We start from the raw sequence: 20,027 nt of genomic DNA on the forward strand, positions 1-20,027 counted from the left end.
ATTGTATACTAGGATTTGTTAGTGCAGCTCGCTGGGATTTCTATACAATTCTCTTGATTCATAGAGTAAGTTAAGAAATAGTAAAGCTAATTTGTTACTGCATGACATTCGACAAGCCAACAGCTATGCTAAAGAGGATTCAAAAATGCAAGACACAGAAGCTTCATCACCAACCAAGCTCTTCTATGAAGTCTTTATCTAATAGCGTCCTATCTTTGTAGCTCATTTTCATGCATGCACAAGCTGAACATGCATTTGTATTGATGGATTCTCTTCCTCTCATCATTATAGAGGACCTCACCATTAGTTTCACAATGGAGGGCTTCGAGCTCCTTTAAAAGAAACAACAGTCCTACATTTCAAAGCTTCACAATGGATGCTACAAACAAGTAAGGAGCTCATTTTTATAGAAAGAACAGTCCTACGTTTGGAAGCTTCACAATTGATGGCTACTTCCGGACAAGCAAGGAGCTTGTTTCAAAAGAAGATCAATCCTGGAGCTATGTCATCTCACCTAGTCCACCTGCTCTTGTAAGAAGGATGTCACTAGGTTTCGTTTGCAGCTTGCTCTAGCTCACGATCAGTAATACAAGAAGTAGACTTCAGCAAAAGGAAGAAGAAGACCAAGAAGGAAACTTTGCATGTGCTGCACAGGGCTTGGTTCATGTAGAACTTTAGTTTGGTCTATGGGTGTATGTGAGGGAGGGAATCTATAGTCAGTGTAGTACCCGTCACCAAAATCATAACAATTCGTTACATTGAGTTAGTTGTAAAGGCTTTCACTCATCCATGATTTAGGTACACGCTTTTTTTTTAAATTGTTCATCCCTCTACTTGTTGCTAAAATATTACTATTGGTGCACCACTATTTAGCACATGCAAGTGTACCACCTTGCCATGCACCCACCCTCATTCTAGTGAGAGATATTTATACATGTTGGTCTCTACACAATCCGTAGGTACCTCCATGGTGGGACCTCTTTTGTAGGAGACCTTTTGGACACGAGTCCCTCCACTTTTGGGGGGGACCTTTTGGGTCTCTACACAAAGTGGGGGGACCTTTTGGGTCCTTACACAAAGTGGGAGGACCTTTTGAGTCTCTACACAAAGTGGGGGGACCTCAAAAAGTGTAGGCTTTTAGTCTTTCTCTCTCTAGATCTCGATTTTGCAAGTATGATTGGATCTTTCTAGAGAGTATTTTGGCTATCCTCATCCTTTAAGATTCATCATACGATATTCAAGATCAGGATATTACAAGCGGAGATTTGTCGCTACTCTTCACACACAATGTTGTCATAGTTGTTGTCCTAGTTTGCACTTCTGGCCCTTTTGCCACAGGGTTAACAAAAGACATCGAAAAGCACACTTAGAATACTGCAGATCTTGGAGGAATGCAAAAACAAGGGAGGGGGCAATAGAAAAATCATGCATTGTGAGATCATAGTGGAGAAACAACCATGCCCAATCAAGTGACATTCCATTCTTGGACCAATGGATGTCTTGGTGGGAGGACATGACTACTCATTGGGGTAACTTCATGGTTCAGGCAAGTAACATATATTTGGGTATGATCTTTGTCTTCTTTTGGTTTTCAATTCATTTGACATTGGCTTCTTTGTAGGTGATAAACTCCTAGGCCTTCCCAACACTCCAAAGACAAGCTTTTCGGAATGTAAACATGGAAGTTGGTTGGCATCAGAGGGTTACATAAGACAAATATCATTGTACGATGCTTGTTTTGGGAACTTGACTACAACATTATTGCAAAATGCATGGTGTGAGCAACATGAAAAAGGAATTCATGTTCGATCAGGTCCCTCTTTGGAAAATCTTTTGCATCGAATTGGTCAGACTAGGTTAAGTTATGTTAGCCCATGCCAAATAGTCAAATTTGCAAACTCTACAATTGGTGATGTAGGTGTTACCAAGGACCCTACACATCTCCCTGGAGACCTTGAACGTGTAAGAAAGAAAAAAGGAGTGGGTGAAGTATCGAGGATTGATGATAGCCATCGTCATGACTATGAGTATGTGGTGCATCCTAGAAAAGAACTTGTAGCATCTTCTATCAGAGTAGAATCCTCTGACAATTGAGAGAGGCCTCCACCTCCCTCTAGCATTTCAGGTGAGCAAAATGCAACTCCTATAGACAATGTGATACATTAACTATTAGATATCAATGCTCCACTCTCATGTAACTACTCGGGAATCAGCTAACTCTACTTGTAAGCCCCCCATATGAGGAGAAGGCATTTAAGTAGCTCGGTTATCCGGTACGTCCTGGTTTGGACACCAGATGGGGACCATGTGTGGCCTGATGGCTGGACGGAGTTGGCACACTGCCAACTAGGCTACATGCAAGTGCAGGAAGGCATCCCATGACTGACCGCATTAGAAGGAGCATTTCTCGAGGCAGCCCACTCTCGAGTTGCGAGGCTTGTTTGGAATCCCAAATGATCCCGGATGGTGGCTGTGGGCCGAACGTGGACCGTAGGTTAGTTGCTCTATTTTGTGGTCGGTGGCCTATTTCGAGACCGACCCCCAGTCAATCGTTTTGGGCAGACTGGGTCGGTCAGCTAATTGAGCCCAACTGACTATGACTGGTGGCTATATAAGAGCAAGCTTATGAGGCCCATTTCATCATTGGCTACAACAACCCTGATTCCTTAGCATCCAGCCTTCGTCCTCTATTGTTTCTAGGTCACATCGAAGCTTCTTTCATAGGAGCGCACGGCTGGGAGGCAGTGTCATCTATTGTATCAGCTCTATAGTAATCAAATTTTTTGATTCTCCATACTATCTATTTTCTCTCTTGCATAGAGATCCTGTTATCTATTGAGCACAAATGTTGTATTATTTTCTTACATGGTATCAGAGCCTGGACTCTAGCAAGAAGATTTGGTAGTGTGTTTCTATTTGCAAGCAGATTATGAGAGATGGCCCAGCCCGCAAGACTGCGAATCCCACCATTCGGCGAAAGTGGAAAGTTGGACGGCTCTAACTATCCACTCTAGAAGTTCAAGATGAAGACCATCCTAAGCATATATGACTTTGGGACATTGCTACTAGGGTGGATGTGAGGCCAGTTGCGAGAGCGAATCTAGCCAATGCACGACAATAGATAGTACCAAATGCGGATGAGATTCTCGTGTGGACAAGAAGAAATGTAGATGCACTGTGTTCTATTGTTTGCAATGTAAGTGATTCCATCATGGCATTAATTCAACATGTCACCATAGCAGAGGAGGCATGGACGATCTTGACAAATCAGTACGAGACCATGAATCAGACATGGATTCAGAATCTGGAGACTCAACTCATAAAAGAGAAATTGTCTGAGTTTGAAGTGGCAGAGAAGTTCATCACCAAGGTGAAGAATCTACGCAATCAGATGACTGCGATTGGCATCACCATCACCAGTGACAATCTAGCACGAAGGTGTATACATATTCTCCCACCAAAGTACAATGGTCTTGTTACGGCACTGAATATGTAGAACAAAAATCCGCCCCTCAACTTTGAGGATTTCAGCATGATGCTTCTGGAGGAGGAGATGCATCAAAAGACGAGGACTGGAGAAGATTCGGCTTTCTAAGCTAGATCAAAGAAAGGTAAGGGTAAGGACTCTGGTAACCCATATCCTTCTGATGATAGAAAGAGAAAGAAGAAGATCAAGTGCTTCTATTGCAACAAGGCAGGGCACAAGCAGAATGAGTGCCGAAAGAAGATTGTAGATGAGAAGAACAAAGTAAAGAAAGAGTCTAGCAAGAGCACACAGGCAGCACTAGTAGAACTGTTCATAGCAATTGAGGAGATTTGCACAGAGACAGTTCATGTACCTGTGGATGAAACTTGGATCATTGACAGTGGTGCATCACGCCACATGACCAATCAGAAGGATTGGTATACCTCTCTACAACCGATAGGGAATGACATCTTGGTAGTAGTCGGCAATGATGCAAAATGTTTAGCAAAAGGAAAAGGTACGATTGCTCTCAAGTCAGATGGAGTTGTAAAATAGTTGTTCGATGTTCTTTATGTGCTAGATATTAGAGGAACTTGTCCGTTTCTGCGATCACGGATCGGGACCTCAAAGTTCAATTCGATAAGAATGGTGCACAGATCCTGGATCTTCAAGAAAAGGTCATTGGTAAAGGTACACGGTGCAACAACATCTACAAACTCTCAGCTTTCAGTGCTCGAGCCAATGTGAAGAACACTAAGCTGTGGCATGAGAGGTTTGGTAATCTAAACCTTAGTTCTTTGAAGGAGATGCATAAAAGTGGAATGATTGTAGACCTACTAGAACTTTCATATCTGCCCGATGTATGTGAAGCTTGCATGATGGGCAAGCACCATCGGCAGCCCTTTCCTAAAGAGGCCACTAGGGCAAAGGCTCCTCTAGAGCTCGTTCACACGGACCTCTACGAAAAGATGGAGACGGAAGCTTTGGGTGGTTCCTACTACATGACGTTGATCGATGACTACAGTAGAAGGATATGGATATACTTCCTGAAGACTAAAGACGAGGCTTTTAGTAAGTTCAAGGAATGGCATGTAATGGTCGAGAAAGAAACGGGGAAGAAGATGAAGACATTGAGATCAGAGAGAGGTGGAGAGTTCACATCAACTGAATTCGAGAGTTATCGCAAAAGTCATGGGATCAAGAGGCAGAAACCCCCGCCACATACATCATAGCAAAATGGAGTAGCAAAATGCAAGATGTGCATCATCTGTGAAATGGGCAGGAGTATGATGAAAGGGAAAGATTTACCAAAGACTTTCTAAGCTGAAGCATGTAACACTATAGTTTACATTCTGAATCATAGCTACATGAAAGCTGTGAACGAGATGACTCCACTGCATGCCTTTTCTGGTAAGAAACCTTCAGTTGTACATTTCAGAGTTTTTGGATGTGACTGTTTTGTGCATGTCCCTGATGCTAACAGGACCAAATGGGAATCGAAGAGCCGAAAGTATATTTTCTTGGGCTACAGTGAAGAGGCGAAGGGTTACTGTCTCTATAACCCTATTACCAAGAAGGTAATAGTAAGTCGTGATGTGGTCTTCTTAGAACAGCTGCATCAATTGGAAGAGAATGCTTCCTTCCCAAACAACCAGGACCAGGATATTCATCCAGTACCACCACCAACAGCAGCCCGAACTCCCCCAATAGTGCTTGGGAGGATTCAAGATAAAGAAGATAAAGAAGAGCCTGCAGAACCACAATGGCAAAAGCCATTCCCGAAGTGGGTAAAGCAGCTTTTGGATGGTAAAGAACCTCCAACCATTGAGGAGGAACCATCCGAACACCACCAATCCAAGACATTAGAGGAGCAAAGAAGAGCGCAGGAACACTTGGTCAACTATGCTTTGATGACAGAAGTGATCCGTGCTGATGAACCCAAGTGTCTTGAAGAGGCACAGGGTGATGATAGGTGGATGGAGGCTATGCAGTCGGAGTATGGCTCCATAATGAAGAACAACACTTGGGACCTTGTGGATCGTCCACCAAAACGCAAGGTAATCGGCACCAAGTGGGTGTACAAGACCAAGCACAAGTTCGACGGCATGTTGGATAAGTACAAGGCTCAGCTCATGGCAAAAGGATTTGCACAGGTACATGGTTTTGATTATCAGGAAACTTTTGCTCCCACAGCTGGACTAACCACAATTTGCAGTGTTTTGGCTTTAGCTGCCCAGGGAAGTTGGCCCGTGTTTTAGATGGATGTAAAATCCACCTTTCTGAATGGGGATCTCAAGGAGGAGGTATACGTCGAACAACCACCAGGTCTTGTGATCCCTAATTCAGAAGGTAAAGTCTGTAAACTAAAGAAGGCACTTTATGAGCTGAAACAGGGCCCATGAGCATGGTACCAATGAATTGATGCCTACTTTCTACAAAACGGGGTTAAGGAGAAGCCCATCAGATGCAAATTTGTATATCTTCATAGAAGGACCACCTTCATGTGGATGACCTTGTCATAACAGGGAACCATGAAGAGAAGATCTCGTAGACAAAGCATTTGCTAGGAAGAGAGTTTGAAATGATAGACCTCGGACTGATGCATTTCTATTTGGGAATTGAATTTTGGCAAGAGCCGAAACAGTCTAAACAGATCTTCATTTCACAGCTGAAGTATGTTGGAGAAATATTGAAGGTATTTGGCATGGCTAAGTGCAAGACAATTGGTACCCCTATGGAGGTTGATGTGAAGCTCTCAAACGAGGATTCATCACCACTGGTGGACGAAGCGAAGTACAGAAGGCTTGTGGGTAGTTTGATTTACTTGTGCAACACACGGCCCGGACATCAGCTTTGCGACTGGTGTACTATGCAGGTTTTCCAATAAGCAAACTTTACATATTGAGATTCAATATCACTTTGTACGCAAGCTCATCATGGATGGAGAGGTCGACTTGATGTACTGTCTGACTACAGAGAATGTTGTGGACATCTTCACAAAGGCTCTTGGAAGAGACTTGCTGGAGAGGCATCTTCATCGACTTGGCATTGGATCGAAAAAGTAAGTTTCCTTGCGGGTGGACATTGAGGGGGGGTGTTAGATATCAATGCTCCACTCTCATGTAACTACGCGGGAACCAGCTAACTCTACTTGTAAGCCCCCCATATGAGGAGAAGGCATTTGAATAGCTCTGTTATCCAGTAGGGCCTGGTTTGGACACTAGATGGGGGCCATGTGTGGCCTAATAGCTGGACGGAGTTGGCACACTGCCAACTAGGCTACATGTAAGTGCGGGAAGGCATCCCATGACTGACCGCATTGAGGGTAGATGGAGCATTTCTTAGGGCAGCCCACTCTCGAGTTGCGGGGCCCGCTGTTTGGAGTCCCAGATGATCCCGGACGGCTGTGGGCCAAACGGGGACTGTAGGTTAGTTGCTCTATTTTGTGCACCGGTTCTATCGTGTGGTCGGTGGCCTATTTTGGGACCGTCGACCGTTTTGGGCGGACTGGGTCAGTCACCTAATTGAGCCCAATCAACTATGATTGGTGGCTATATAAGAGCAAGCCCGTGAAGCCCATTTCATCATTGGCTATAGCAACCCTGATTCCTTAGTATCCAGCCTCCGTCCTCTACTGTTTCCAGCTCGCCATCGAAGCTTCTTTCATAGGATCACATGGTCGGGAGGCAGTGCCATCTATTGTATCAATTCTACAATAATCAAATTTTTTGATTCTCCATACTATCTATTTTCTCTCTTGCGTACGAGATCCTATTATCTATTGAACACAGACGTTCTATTGTTTTCTTACATTAACAAGATATAGGAGATGTCTTCTAGGCCATTCGCAGGGTTGAGAGGGGAATCAAAGTGCACTGTCAAGCATGTCTCTCACATATTGGTCGAAAGTATGGAAAGCTAATTAATGACAATCAATGTGCAAAATGTGGCACCAGGCTTTTAAGAAAGAATGGAGCACAATCAGGGTCAAAGGGTGCAATTCTTTTGGTGTTCAATATTGAATTCGATGTCAGATATTGAGTGCAAGCTTGAACTAGAAATCAAACATCCAGTTGAATCTTTGACTTAATGACATCACATATTGAATTCAAGCTTTGACTTGATGTTGGACATCGCCTTTAAGCTTGTAATTGATGTCTTGCAGTGAGTTTGAGCTTTAACTCCTTCAAGAATTTCAAATTTAACTTTTAAAATTGCTTAATAACTTGATTTTTGGAATTTATTTAAATGTTATTATTGATATTGCATAGGAAGATGCTTCTTCCACTTCATCTGGTGAATGAAACCAATGCAACCAATGATAATGATGCTCTCAAAAGTCATGAAAAGTAGTCAATTTTGAAAATGTATCACAATAAATTTTGTTGTTACTTATTAATGATCACTTTTCAATAGTTTGTTTGATTTTTAAAATATAGTCTTAGATCCTTACTTCCAATAGTAGCAAAATTACCTTTCCATTTAGGATTCATGATTACATTGATCTATTTGCTTTCAAAAATCAGGTTATTTCTTGGATTTTTGTTATTGTTTGAGTTTGGAGAAAAAATGGATTTTTTGGGTCATTTTAGAAAGTCCTTTAGTCATGAGTAAAGAGCTTCTAAAATTTCTTTAAAAAGGCCCCTTTTTTAATGCAAAATGTTTCAAAGATTCCAAACGTTTCTCCTAAGGAGGAAAAATTACCCAAATAATTTGCAATGGTGTTGATCTTAAGCATGGAAGAATTTGTCACTAAATTTTTGAATTAGCTAAGCCAACAACTTAAGGGGGGATCAACGAAGGAAGGACCTAGCAATCCTCACCTATCTCCAAGATGAGATAATGTGTGGTGTGGTGTGGCATTTGCATGAGCAACCATCCCACCAACTAGTGCCCTCACCTTAAAGCTAGGTTAGTACTCTATTGTGCCTATTGTGCACAATGGGGAAACCATCAGACCTCCCAATGTTGGTATCCTAAGGTCAATCCCTAGCCAATGTATCAATAAAGGCCACCCCTAACCTTGCCCATACCACCTAATCCATTCAACTAGGTATGATTAACCATTTGAGGAGTCCCTCTTGCCAACCAAGGGCAATAAAGGGATCAAATATTTTGCTATCCCCACCCATCCTAGGTCCTCAGCCACCTCTATCCCAGATCATGGCTATGAATCAGGTGATAATAGAGGAACCGCCCACTAGTGACTTGGAAGAGCCAAGCCACACCCTCTTGGTGGGTGATTATTCACAATATGGAAGTCCTCCACACTAGTCCAACTACATACGTCACTATATCATGCAAGATGAACAATATATCCTGGCTTATCAAATGCCCCCCATCTCTCAAAAGACTAGGGACATGACTCAAAGACCACCGATACAATGCTATACATGTCAAGGATCCCATTGAACTTAGTGAGTGTCTATACAAGATGCCAATCAATCAGCTAGTATCATGCATGATGCTATAAGTACCAATGACTTCACCTCTTGAGGATTGCCACTATAAGGATGACCAAACCCTATGAGTAGCAACTGCCACAAATTTGGTGGACTATTTTTCTCTGGCTGTGGGGTGGATCACCTCTATAAAGACTACCCAATGCGAAGGACTCCTTGAATAGCCACAGACCCCAAGACAAGCAATAATTTTTTAAGTATAAAAAAAAGGTCAAGTATCATCAGTGTCCCTAAATGTGATAACTAGGGCCCATGCTAGAGCATTTAGTAAATAACTCTGCAAGCATGACAATGGGATAAAGCCAATACACCCTAGCCTAAGGAGGAAAAATGTACAGGTGTAGTTAAATCAGGAAAAGGATTAGACAGAGTGACTATTCAAAGAAAGTTTGATGAGGACACAACCACCCATCTACCTCATGTCATTGAGTTGTACTCCATCGGTTGAGATCCAAGCAAGCCAACTATAAGTAGGAAGGTATGACACTAAGGGAGTGTTGAATTATAGAAAACCTACGACCTCCAAAGCTCAAGGTCAATACCAAAATTTGGTCATCAAGAAATAACACCCTAGGAAGGCACAATAGCAGTTGGTATATGATTGCCAACAAAAATTTGAGCAATGGCTTAAGACCAGCAAGGGATCAGATACCATTCATCTAAATATCAAACTTTCAACAAAGCCCCTAAATCCTCTCATATCCTCAAAAGAATGGAAGAGGAAGGATCCCATGGTTTCTCAATAGGATGTTTGCTCTCATAAGGAGTAAAATGTTCGAGGACAACCCTACATGTCCTTTTATGACTTTGAAGAGCCATAGTTGGTGGGCTATGAGCCAATTACACAACCTTAGGATGTGGCTAAAGTACCTGCATTATTATCTACTGAGGTTAAAATGCCCATTGCAACTTCGGTACTGGGGAACACAACTCTTTGGAGGGATCTCTCCAATTCGATGAACATAAAAATGGTCACCCTAGAGGATGTGACTCCTAAGGTAGTAGAACCCCTCATTGAGGAACCCAATCTCCTAAAAGTACCAATCAAAAAATTGGGTTAGTATTGTGAGAGTGACAATACCAATGCAGTACTTCCCATCTCCTTACAAAGACAAGTATGTGTTGGCAATCTTAGATGGAGGAGCCAGTGTGAGTATAGTCACCAAATAGTGCTGGACCAAGTGGGGATGACCCACGATGGAGAGTAACAACCTTGTGGTCAAGCTAGCTGATGGAGCCACTAATCAACCGGTAGGGTGCTGAGAGATATCAAAATCAAGGCTTTTAGTCTAGCCTACCGAGCATGGTTTGTGGGTATGGATTTACCCAACTAGCCAAATGGCTACAATATTATATTAGAGATACCTTTCATGCACACCATGGGATTGATCCATGACTGGAGCTCAAACATGATATATTTGCATGATCCAAGACCACAAAATACTTCTTGAGTAAGCCAAAAGAACATCAAAAGAAGGAAACCAAAAAGGTTTCAATAGTTTGGCCAAGGTTAAAGAAGTAGACATAGCATTATTTGATGAAGACCCTAAACTTGACTACATCGCTGGTGATCTCACACTAGGACAAGAAGAGCCTTAGATCCCCTTCTTTGAGAATACAAAGACTACTTTACTTGATAGTACATGGATATGAAGGGTGTGGCCTTGAGGTCATCCCTATGATGGATGATCTCAGACCGGTTAGGCAAAAATCCTATCCCATGAATCCCAAATATGTGATAATAGTCAGAGAGAAAATTCAAAAGCTCATCAACATGGGATCCATATACAAAATTGAGCATCGCAATTGCCCTTGGACAGCTAGATGGCATTGTATTGAAGGATGACGATTTTGAAGATGAACCATAGGGATACGTCCATTGTTTTTTATGTAGTATTTTTTAGTGCGAGTATACTTTGTTTTTCTTGAGCTATTAAGTTTGTTGGAGGTTTTTCATTTCAAGCTAAGAATGGACCTTTGTACATTTCAAATTTCGGTGTGAGTGGACTTACTAATGTTGGGCATGTAATAATCCTATGAATTACAATTTATCTTCTAATAATAATATAGGTTTCGTTCAATGGTTTATTGATTGCATCGACTCTATTATATGAAATCTTACAGCTAGCCACTAGAAAAATACATGGACATGGTCCATTGTTTTTCACCTGGTTTTGCTACGCATACATATACTATTTTTCTTGAACAATGAAGTTAGTTGAAGGTTTTTCATTTCCAAGTAAGAATGGTTTTTTTGTTGATTTCAAAATCTTAAGAGTGAGTGGACTTACAATTTCTGCACTCGCAATAATCATATGAATTACACTTGTCTTCTAATAAAAGTATAGGTTAAGTTCAATGTTTTGCTGATTGCATTGACTCTTTTATATAAGGTTTATAGCTAACCACTAGAGAAACATATGGACATTGTCCACTATTTCTCTATGTAGTATTGCTAAGTGTGAGTTTACTTTGTTTCTCTTGAACTATTAAGTTTGTTGGAGATTTTTTATTTGAAACTAAGAATGGCTTCTTTGTTGACTTCAAAATTTTGTTGTGAGTCAACTAAAAAAATATGACAATTCAATAATCATATGAACCACACTTTATCTTATACTGATATTGTAGGCTTTGTTCAGTATTTTGATTGTTGCATTTGGCTCTATTATGTGAAATATTTATAACTAGCCAATCGAGAAACACATGGACAATGTCCACTATTTTTCATGTAGTATTGCTAAGTGTAAGTTTAGTTTGTTTCTCTTGAGCTATTAAAGTTTGTTGGACGTTTTTCATTTAAAAGTAAGAATGTATTTCATGTTGGTTTCAAAATTTGTGTAAGTGGACTTACAAATATTGGGCATTCAATGATTATATTAATTACAATTATGTTCTAATAATCTATGAGTATTGATCAGTGTTTTATTGATTATGTTGACTCAATTATATGCAAGGTTTGTAGCTAGCCACTAGCTATAAACCCCACATAGAAACAAAATCTCAAAACTTGCAAACTCGCATAACAATTTACTTGTAGGATGCCAAGCCCCATTACAGTGAAAAAAATATTTGCTATTATAGTATGTAACATCATATTGTGCTTAAGTATAGTGAACTGCATATGTGAATATAATGCCACCATTTTAGAGCAACATGCTAGGGCTGGGAACCCATAAAATATAATGTTAACCATACAAGCTCATAGATGATGAAGACATGGAGCCATGAATGAATAAGTATATCCACACTCTAATGGCACATAGAATGGTCACTACATAGAAACCACACTTCCTATATCTGAGTAAAATATCTCACAATGAAGCTCCAACATCTGCAAGCACATGTACCAAAAATGGCAGAGCACCATGAAAATATGTCAATGAAGCATAAGGTAAAAGATTGTTGAGTATAATCTCAACATCTATATCAGGAATCGTGAGCCCATCAGTGAGGATGTTGACCCCATCACACCCTTCATCCTCTTTGAGCCAAGCTTGGGTCACAAGACGTGTGGCCACCAACCCGCACCAATACAGTGTCACAATAGCCATAGCATTCACATGCACTTGACACCAATGAGGCCTAAAACAACACGATATTTAAGGCACATCAACACCAAGGCAACCACTATAAGGTAGGGCATCATGACTCCCAAGTTTTGATGAAATACTTTCCCCTACTAGCCCTTCCCTTGAGTTCCCTTAGGAATTTAAACTATAAGGACTCGGTCCAAGCTAAGTCTAAGCGACTGTCGACCCCTGCCAACCACATGAGCAAACTCACATGGGGTATATGGGAACATGGATGAGGTTATAGACAAGTGTTCTAAGAGAATTGAGAGCAAGAACTATTAGCACACGACACCATGAGATGCCAGGTGAGTGTAAGTGCTTGCACACCAAAGCCAGCTCTCAAAAAAAAGCAAAACAAGAATTAAGTGCTAGGAATGGCAGACTGATTGAGGGCAAGAAAGATGCACAAATGAACCCATTATAATGGGCAATGGTGACTTAGTGTGGGCCAGACCTAGAGAGAGACTCAAATCCTAAAAGTAATCAAGTGCCTTGGTTGTACTTTGTGCATTGTACTAGGTTGGAAGGTGTAAAGACACACACACACACACACTCGCTCACTCACTTACTACTGCTTGTTTTTATTTAGCCATTCAAATACACAGACACATACACACTCACTCACACACACATACTTCATAATCACACTCAAACAATCAAGACAAGTCACCACATATACACTACTATAGCTTGTTTGCACTCTACCAATTGACACTTATACAACTCACATTCCCTTGCTTAGTTATATACTAATTGGCCACTAATGCTCACACTTACATTGTTGGGTGCATGTTATGTTTAATACAAGGTGCCATCACATTGATTGATGAATGATCTACTGGGAGAACATACATGAAAAAGGAGTACTATCGATATGATAGATGCATGGAGATTTTATTTACATTTTCTTTTGATTGGTATGGATTTTTCCTTTCTGAGTTAGCTCATTGACAAACTATGCGTGTGTGATTTGTTTAAGGGAATAAAATGTGTGTGGTTTTGATCTTTTGCAATACATATTTGGAACACTCTTCAAGGATGTCTTGCTAGTAATATATTTGGCTTCTTTTTCCTTGTAAGAGAAATATACTATGTGTTAAATTGTCTTTTGTTTCAAATTTCCTTTGTATTTAATTTGTTCCTTTTATAATTATATACATGTAGGATCAATAGGCAAAAAGAGAGAGAGCAAGGTGCAAAGAGTCGATAGAGTCTACCATCACGTCAACTAGAGTTGTAATGAAAAGAAAGAGTACAAGATACTTGTACCTAGGCCCTAGGACTAAGTGTCCTAGGTGTCACATAGGACTAAGTGTCCTAAGTGACCTAAAAGGCACAAAATAATCTAAGTGCCTAAACTTATGCCTACAAGGCACATACCATGGCCTATAGGGCATCACTAGAACCACCAGAAGATGGCCTACAAACCCCCCTCCATGGGATGGGCTGAAGTATTCTGGAAACATCTCAGAATACCTGGTGTTTTTGGTCACGGTGGCACACGTTCATCCACAAGGATATAGCCACCTATGAATGTACAAGGTATGTCAGATCACGTAACAAAGGGAACCAAGTGTAAAGCCTATCAAAGACTTCGAACTTGGGATGAGGAAGTGCCTTTGTAAACGAATCTGCTATGTTGTCCTCTGTAGGAAGATAGGACAACTCTATGTCTCCTGCTAACAACCGCTCCTGAACATAATGATAGTGAACTTAAATATGTTTGGTATGCGCATGAAACATTGGGTTATGGGCAATGGCCAAGGCACTTTTGCTGTCAGTGTAGACCATAGTGGAGGATGTCTGGAGAATACCAAGGTCTGTAAGTAACTGTCAAAGCCAAACACACTCTATTGTAGTGGTGAAAGTTGCCCTGTACTCAGCCTCATAGCTAGATGTGGCAACTATTGGTTGCTTCTTACTGAGTCAAGATACATGAATTGCCAAGCAAAAAACAATTGCCAGTATGTGACACTCTGGTGTCGGAACATCCTGCCCAGTCACTATCCGTGTAAGCATGCATGGTAAATGAACCCTGATCACCATAGAAGAGGGCTAAATCTTGAGTGCCTCTGAGATATCTAAAGGCTCTCTTCACTGCTTGCCAATGCTGTGAACTGGGCCTGTGCATGAATCTACTGAGCTGAGATACTGCATACTGTAAGTCAAGTCTGGTGTGACATAAATAAATAAGGCATCCAACAGCCTGCTGATAAAGAGTGATATCACATGATGGGCTCCCATCATGAGCTAAGAATTTGAAGCCAGGGTCCACTGGAGTAGAGATTGGCTTGCAATCCTCGAATTGAAAACGATCAAGGAGTTGTCCAATATACTTGGACTATGACATCATGATACCCCCCTCAACATGAGCAAACTGAATGCCCAAATAATAATGGATCTGTCCCATGTCTGACATTTCAAAAATCTGCTACAAATCAGTCTTGAAAACTGCAATTTATTGAGTTTCTGGGCCCGTGATGAGATATCATCCACATATAAAATCAGCACTAAAAATTTAGATCCACTCCCACGGACATAAAGAGTGGGTTTTGTGGGACTATTCTGAAAACTAAGGGATAGTAAGTGTGCATGAATTTCGGCATACCATGCCCCAGGTGCCTGCTTCAAAACATAAAGGGCTTTTCTAAGCCGGCAAACCTTGTTTCCAGAATTAACAACCTCAAAGCCAGGAGGTTGTGTGACATAGAGTTCTTCCTGCAGTTCCCCATGAAGAAAAGTAGTTTTGATGTCAAGCTAGTGCACTTGCCAATGATGATGGGCTGCAATGGCAATGACACATCTAATGGTAGTAATCCTTGATGTGGGAGCAAAGGTCTCCTCAAATTCAAAGCCTTGTTGTTGGGCATACCCTTTTGCAACAAGACGGGCTTTGTGGCGATCTATACTGCCATCAGATTTTCTTTTTAATTTGTAGACCCACGAGGTACAAATGGCATGCTTGCCGGGAGGGCGATCTACTAATTCCCATGTGTCATTTTTGGCAATGGATTGTAACTTAGCTCTCATTGCATCCAACCACTCTTTGCTGTCAAAAGCATCTGTATGGCACAAAGGCTCTTCATTGCAAGCTATAGCAAGGAGTGCAAACTCAAGAAAGTGACCATGCATCTATCTATTCCCTGATCTTGTCCAGGTAGCAAAAGGCTGATCTTGTTTGCTATCCTTCAATGTATCAAGAAGCCATCTAGGAACTTGCCTTTCCTGTCTATTGATAGCTCTTTCTTCAATCACTGCATCATGAATAGTGGGATCATTTTGTGCTAGAAGAGAAACCTGCAAATCAGCATGGGGTAGGGGCTGATCATTGCTTGTTGAAGGGCTTGCAGGAGGCTCATGTTGCTAGTCAAAGTCTTCCTCTGATGAAGGCAGAGGTAACCAAGAGTCAAAGGCATTAAACATGTCAACATTTGGCTTAGCTTTGCAGTCCACAAGAGGAGAAGCTGAATGTTCAATAAAGATTACATCTCTACTGACAATAGTCTTCTTAGTATTTGGTTGGTATAATCGATACCCTCTACTCTCCTGGCTGTAACCAATAAATATGCATTTGATTGCCTTGTCATCAAGCTTATGTCTCAGCTGAGATGGTACATGAACATATGCAAGAGACCCAAAAACTCTCATGTGTGAAAGTGAAGGCTTCCTGCCTTTCCATGCTTCATAAGCTGTAACAGTCTTCAATGCCTATGTAGGTGATCCCATTCAGCACATAGTTGGCACACATCACTACATCAAGCCAAAATTTATTGGGCAAAGACTTGGCCTTAAGCATGCATTTGGCCATCTCCATTATGGACTATTTCTCCTTTCAGAAACAGGATTCTGCTGAGGAGTGTAAGGAGTAGTGCATGAGTGAACAATTCCCCGTGAAGACAGAAATGCATTAAACTCCTTTGACATATACTCTCCCCCCTATCTGTGTTGAGGGTGACAAGCTTGCATCCTGATTCATTCTCAACCATATTCAGCCACCTTTGAAAGCATGAGAAAACTTCAGATTTTGCTTTTAAAGGATATACCCTACAATATCTTGTGAAATCATCAATGAGAGTCATAAAATATTTGTACCCCCCAATGGTTATTTTCCTCATTGGGCCATAGACATCACTGCATACTAGTTGCAATTTCCTTTGTGAGAGTTTTGGACAATTCTTGTGAAAAGGAAATCGATGCATCTTACCCAAAAGAAAACCCTCACACACATGTTTGGAAACTGTGTGAGTTTGAGGTACATCATTTGCCATCTGCTATGAATGTAGCTTTACAAGAGCTCTATATTTGAGATGACCCATTCTCTCATGCCAAAGATGAGTTTCAACAAGCTGTGAATCTGACATAGCAAATGCTTCAATAGAAAGTGCAGCTGAGTGATGATCAAGGTGATAAAGCCCCTTTTGCAAAGTGCCAGTGAGAACTATGGCATGGTCACCATGAAGATCATAAACTAGGCATTTGTAGCCATCAAAAATCACTCTAAAACCTAAGGTGGCAATTGCTAAAATTGAAATCAAGTTGACTTCAATTCCAAGCACAAAAAGAACATTAGTCAAAGTGACAGGATGGCTTGAAATGGATGTGAGCTGCACATCTCCAATTCCTTTTACAACATAGGAAGCATTATTAGCACATGTGACAGTCCCCCCACGAGGTGCATCTGAATGAAACAACTGTCTGCAAGATGTGATGTGCTTGGAGGCACCACTATCAAAAAACCAAGACTGAGCATCATTAGCAGTAAAGAGTGCATTAGCTTTGGAGGGATCAAATGAGCAATGGACAGCCCATGCCCAATCATCTTGAAGAGCATGTGCATGTGAAGCATCTATTGGCTCATGGGATTCAATAGCATGTGAGGCATTAACTGTCAATCTTGCTTTCTTTTTCTTTGAAGCAATTCGCTTCCTGCATTCTGAAATGTCATGTCCAGGCTCATGTCCAGGCTTGCGACAATAGTTGCATCTTTTCTTCTTTGACTTATCTGCTGTATTTTTAGATGCATGGGAGGAATTATAGCTGCTATGCGCAGATTTTGGCTTGCCCATAGGCTTGGAAGCCTGGCCTCTTCCTGTCTGCTATGAAGTGGAAGCATGATCAAGAATAATGGCTTGTCTATTAGCATGACTTTGCTCTTCCTGCAAGAGCAAAGTACTAGCTAATCAAAAGAATAGTGGTTTGGATTACCCATGGCGACTAATCGAAGGGTTGGAGCAAACCTTGATATGTATCTGGCAGTCCATTCAGTGTGGTACTGACAAGCTATGAATTTGGCACCACCTCATCAATGTTGGCAAGTTGTTCCATGAATTCCTTGACCTTTGTCAGGTATGCATCCATAGAATCGCCTTCATTCATACTGACTTCCTGTAATTGCCTTCTCAAATATGCAACACGTGCCTCAGTGCGAATCTGATAGAGAGAAGCCAACTTGTCCCAAGCATCATCCTTTGCTGTCCTACAAGACCAGATGTGTGGAATAATTATTCTCTTGCATGATAAGGCAATACATGAATGTGCATTTGCATCTCTTGCATCCCATCTTGATTGTTCCTGAGTTGGAAGAGCAGTAGCAGGAGTGCTAGAAGATGAGGCATTAGGAGGAGTACCCCCTATAGAGGGACTAGCAATAGAGGCAACCACTGTAGCATTGGCTGGCCTCAAATCAACCCTAGAAACAATATTCCACAAATGCTTTGCAACAAGAATATGTTTCATGAGATAAGACCACATCGGATAGTTGGTGCCATCCAACTTATCATCCTCACGAAGAATGCCAAATAAATCTTGATTGTTCCCAGCCATTGCAAATGTGATACCTTGAAAAAGACCTGAAAACCCAAAAGTCTCAAAGCTATCACTGCAAAGAGCTGGTTGTCCAAAAAATGACAGTAAATATCTGCAACTTTCCAACCCAAATCAAAGGGCAAATGCAGATCTGACCCAAATGTGACTATGGCAAGCAATGTTCACTGCAAAAACAGCAAATCTAGCAAAAGCCCCAAATTTAATGAGGGCAAATAGGCCAAATAGAGGGAAAATACTGAAAAGGCCCAAATTTTGCTGAAATTTTTGCAAATGCGAGCCAATGTATTGTAATTTGACCCAATGTCCTACAAAAGTGACTCAATGTCTTGCAATCTATGCCAAATGTACTGCAAACAAACAAGAGATTGCAGCCCAAATCCCAAAGCACTAATGTCCTTGCAAGAAATTGCAACCAGAGAAGGTGAAGAGAACTGAAAGCCCCAAAAAAATGCCAATGTCTCGATTCACAGCTAATGCCAGCAAGTACGAATTTTGACAACAGTTTCACATGTGTGAAATTGTACGGAATACTTGGAACAAGTACAAGCTGTATGGATCTAGTACGTTGTACATTGAACAGCTGTACGAAAACACAGTACATAACATGTATGGTGACTATATGAAATGCAGGTACGGAGAGCAGTACAGATCTATATACAGATCTATATGGTGGTTGAAGTACAAAACTGTATGGTAGTTGTACGGAGTAGGTACGCTCCCATGTGTAGGTACGATGTAACAAGTACAAAATAGGTACAAGACCTTTCATACGCTTGTACGAAAGATGTATGGCATAGTACGGACCTGTATGCAGGCTTTGAGTACAGTCGTATGGACTGTATGGAAGGGAGTGAAGGGAGCAATGAGAGTCCAGGGGCAGGAAGACAAGTCAACTGATACCACTGTAGGATCGATAGGCAAAAAGAGAGAGAGCAAGGTGTAAAGAGTCGATAGAGTCTATCGTCACGTCAATTAGAGTTGTAATGAAAAGAAAGAGTACAAGATACTTGTACCTAGGCCCTAGGACTAAGTGTCCTAGGCGTCACATAGGACTAAGTGTCCTAAGTGACCTAAAAGGCACAAAATAATCTAAGTGCCTAAACTTATGCCTACAAGGCACATACCATGGCCTATAGGGCATCACTAGAACCACCAAAAAATGGCCTACAATACATGTAATTTAGTTTGTTTTTTTTATAATTATATACATATAATTAAATTGTCTCTTGAATAATGGTGGCTCCTTGTATACTTATAAAGTTATAAACATATAAATTAGTGTTCTCTATCATATGGGGGTTAAAAACTAGTGACCTTGAAGGTAAGACGTGTGGGCTAATATGGTCAAATTTGGTCATAATGATGACCATGTGGAGGTACGTGGGAAAGAGTTGGAGTGTGACTTTATTTGGAGGTATCTCTTGGTGGGGATTGTGGCTCTCACCTCACACTCTTCTCCTACCTAATCGACTCTTGCCTTGGTTGGCTGCCTATTGCCTCTTACCCTTGAGTCCCAACATTGCACATTCCCTTCCTCTACGGTCCCTTTGCTTGCGAGTCTTTGATTTGATTCCCATGATGTTTGTAGCAATTGATGAAAGCTCCACTTACTTGTGGCAACTTCTCAGGTGTGTAGCTAGATTGGCTTTTTTATCTTCACATATGCTCCTATGGCCTCTGGTCTTGGCAGTCTGATGGCGG

Source organism: Dipteris shenzhenensis, chromosome 3 (genome assembly GCF_047967505.1).
Source record: "Dipteris shenzhenensis isolate YYH24624 ecotype China chromosome 3, Dip_SZ_1.0, whole genome shotgun sequence".
NCBI lineage: Eukaryota > Viridiplantae > Streptophyta > Polypodiopsida > Gleicheniales > Dipteridaceae > Dipteris > Dipteris shenzhenensis.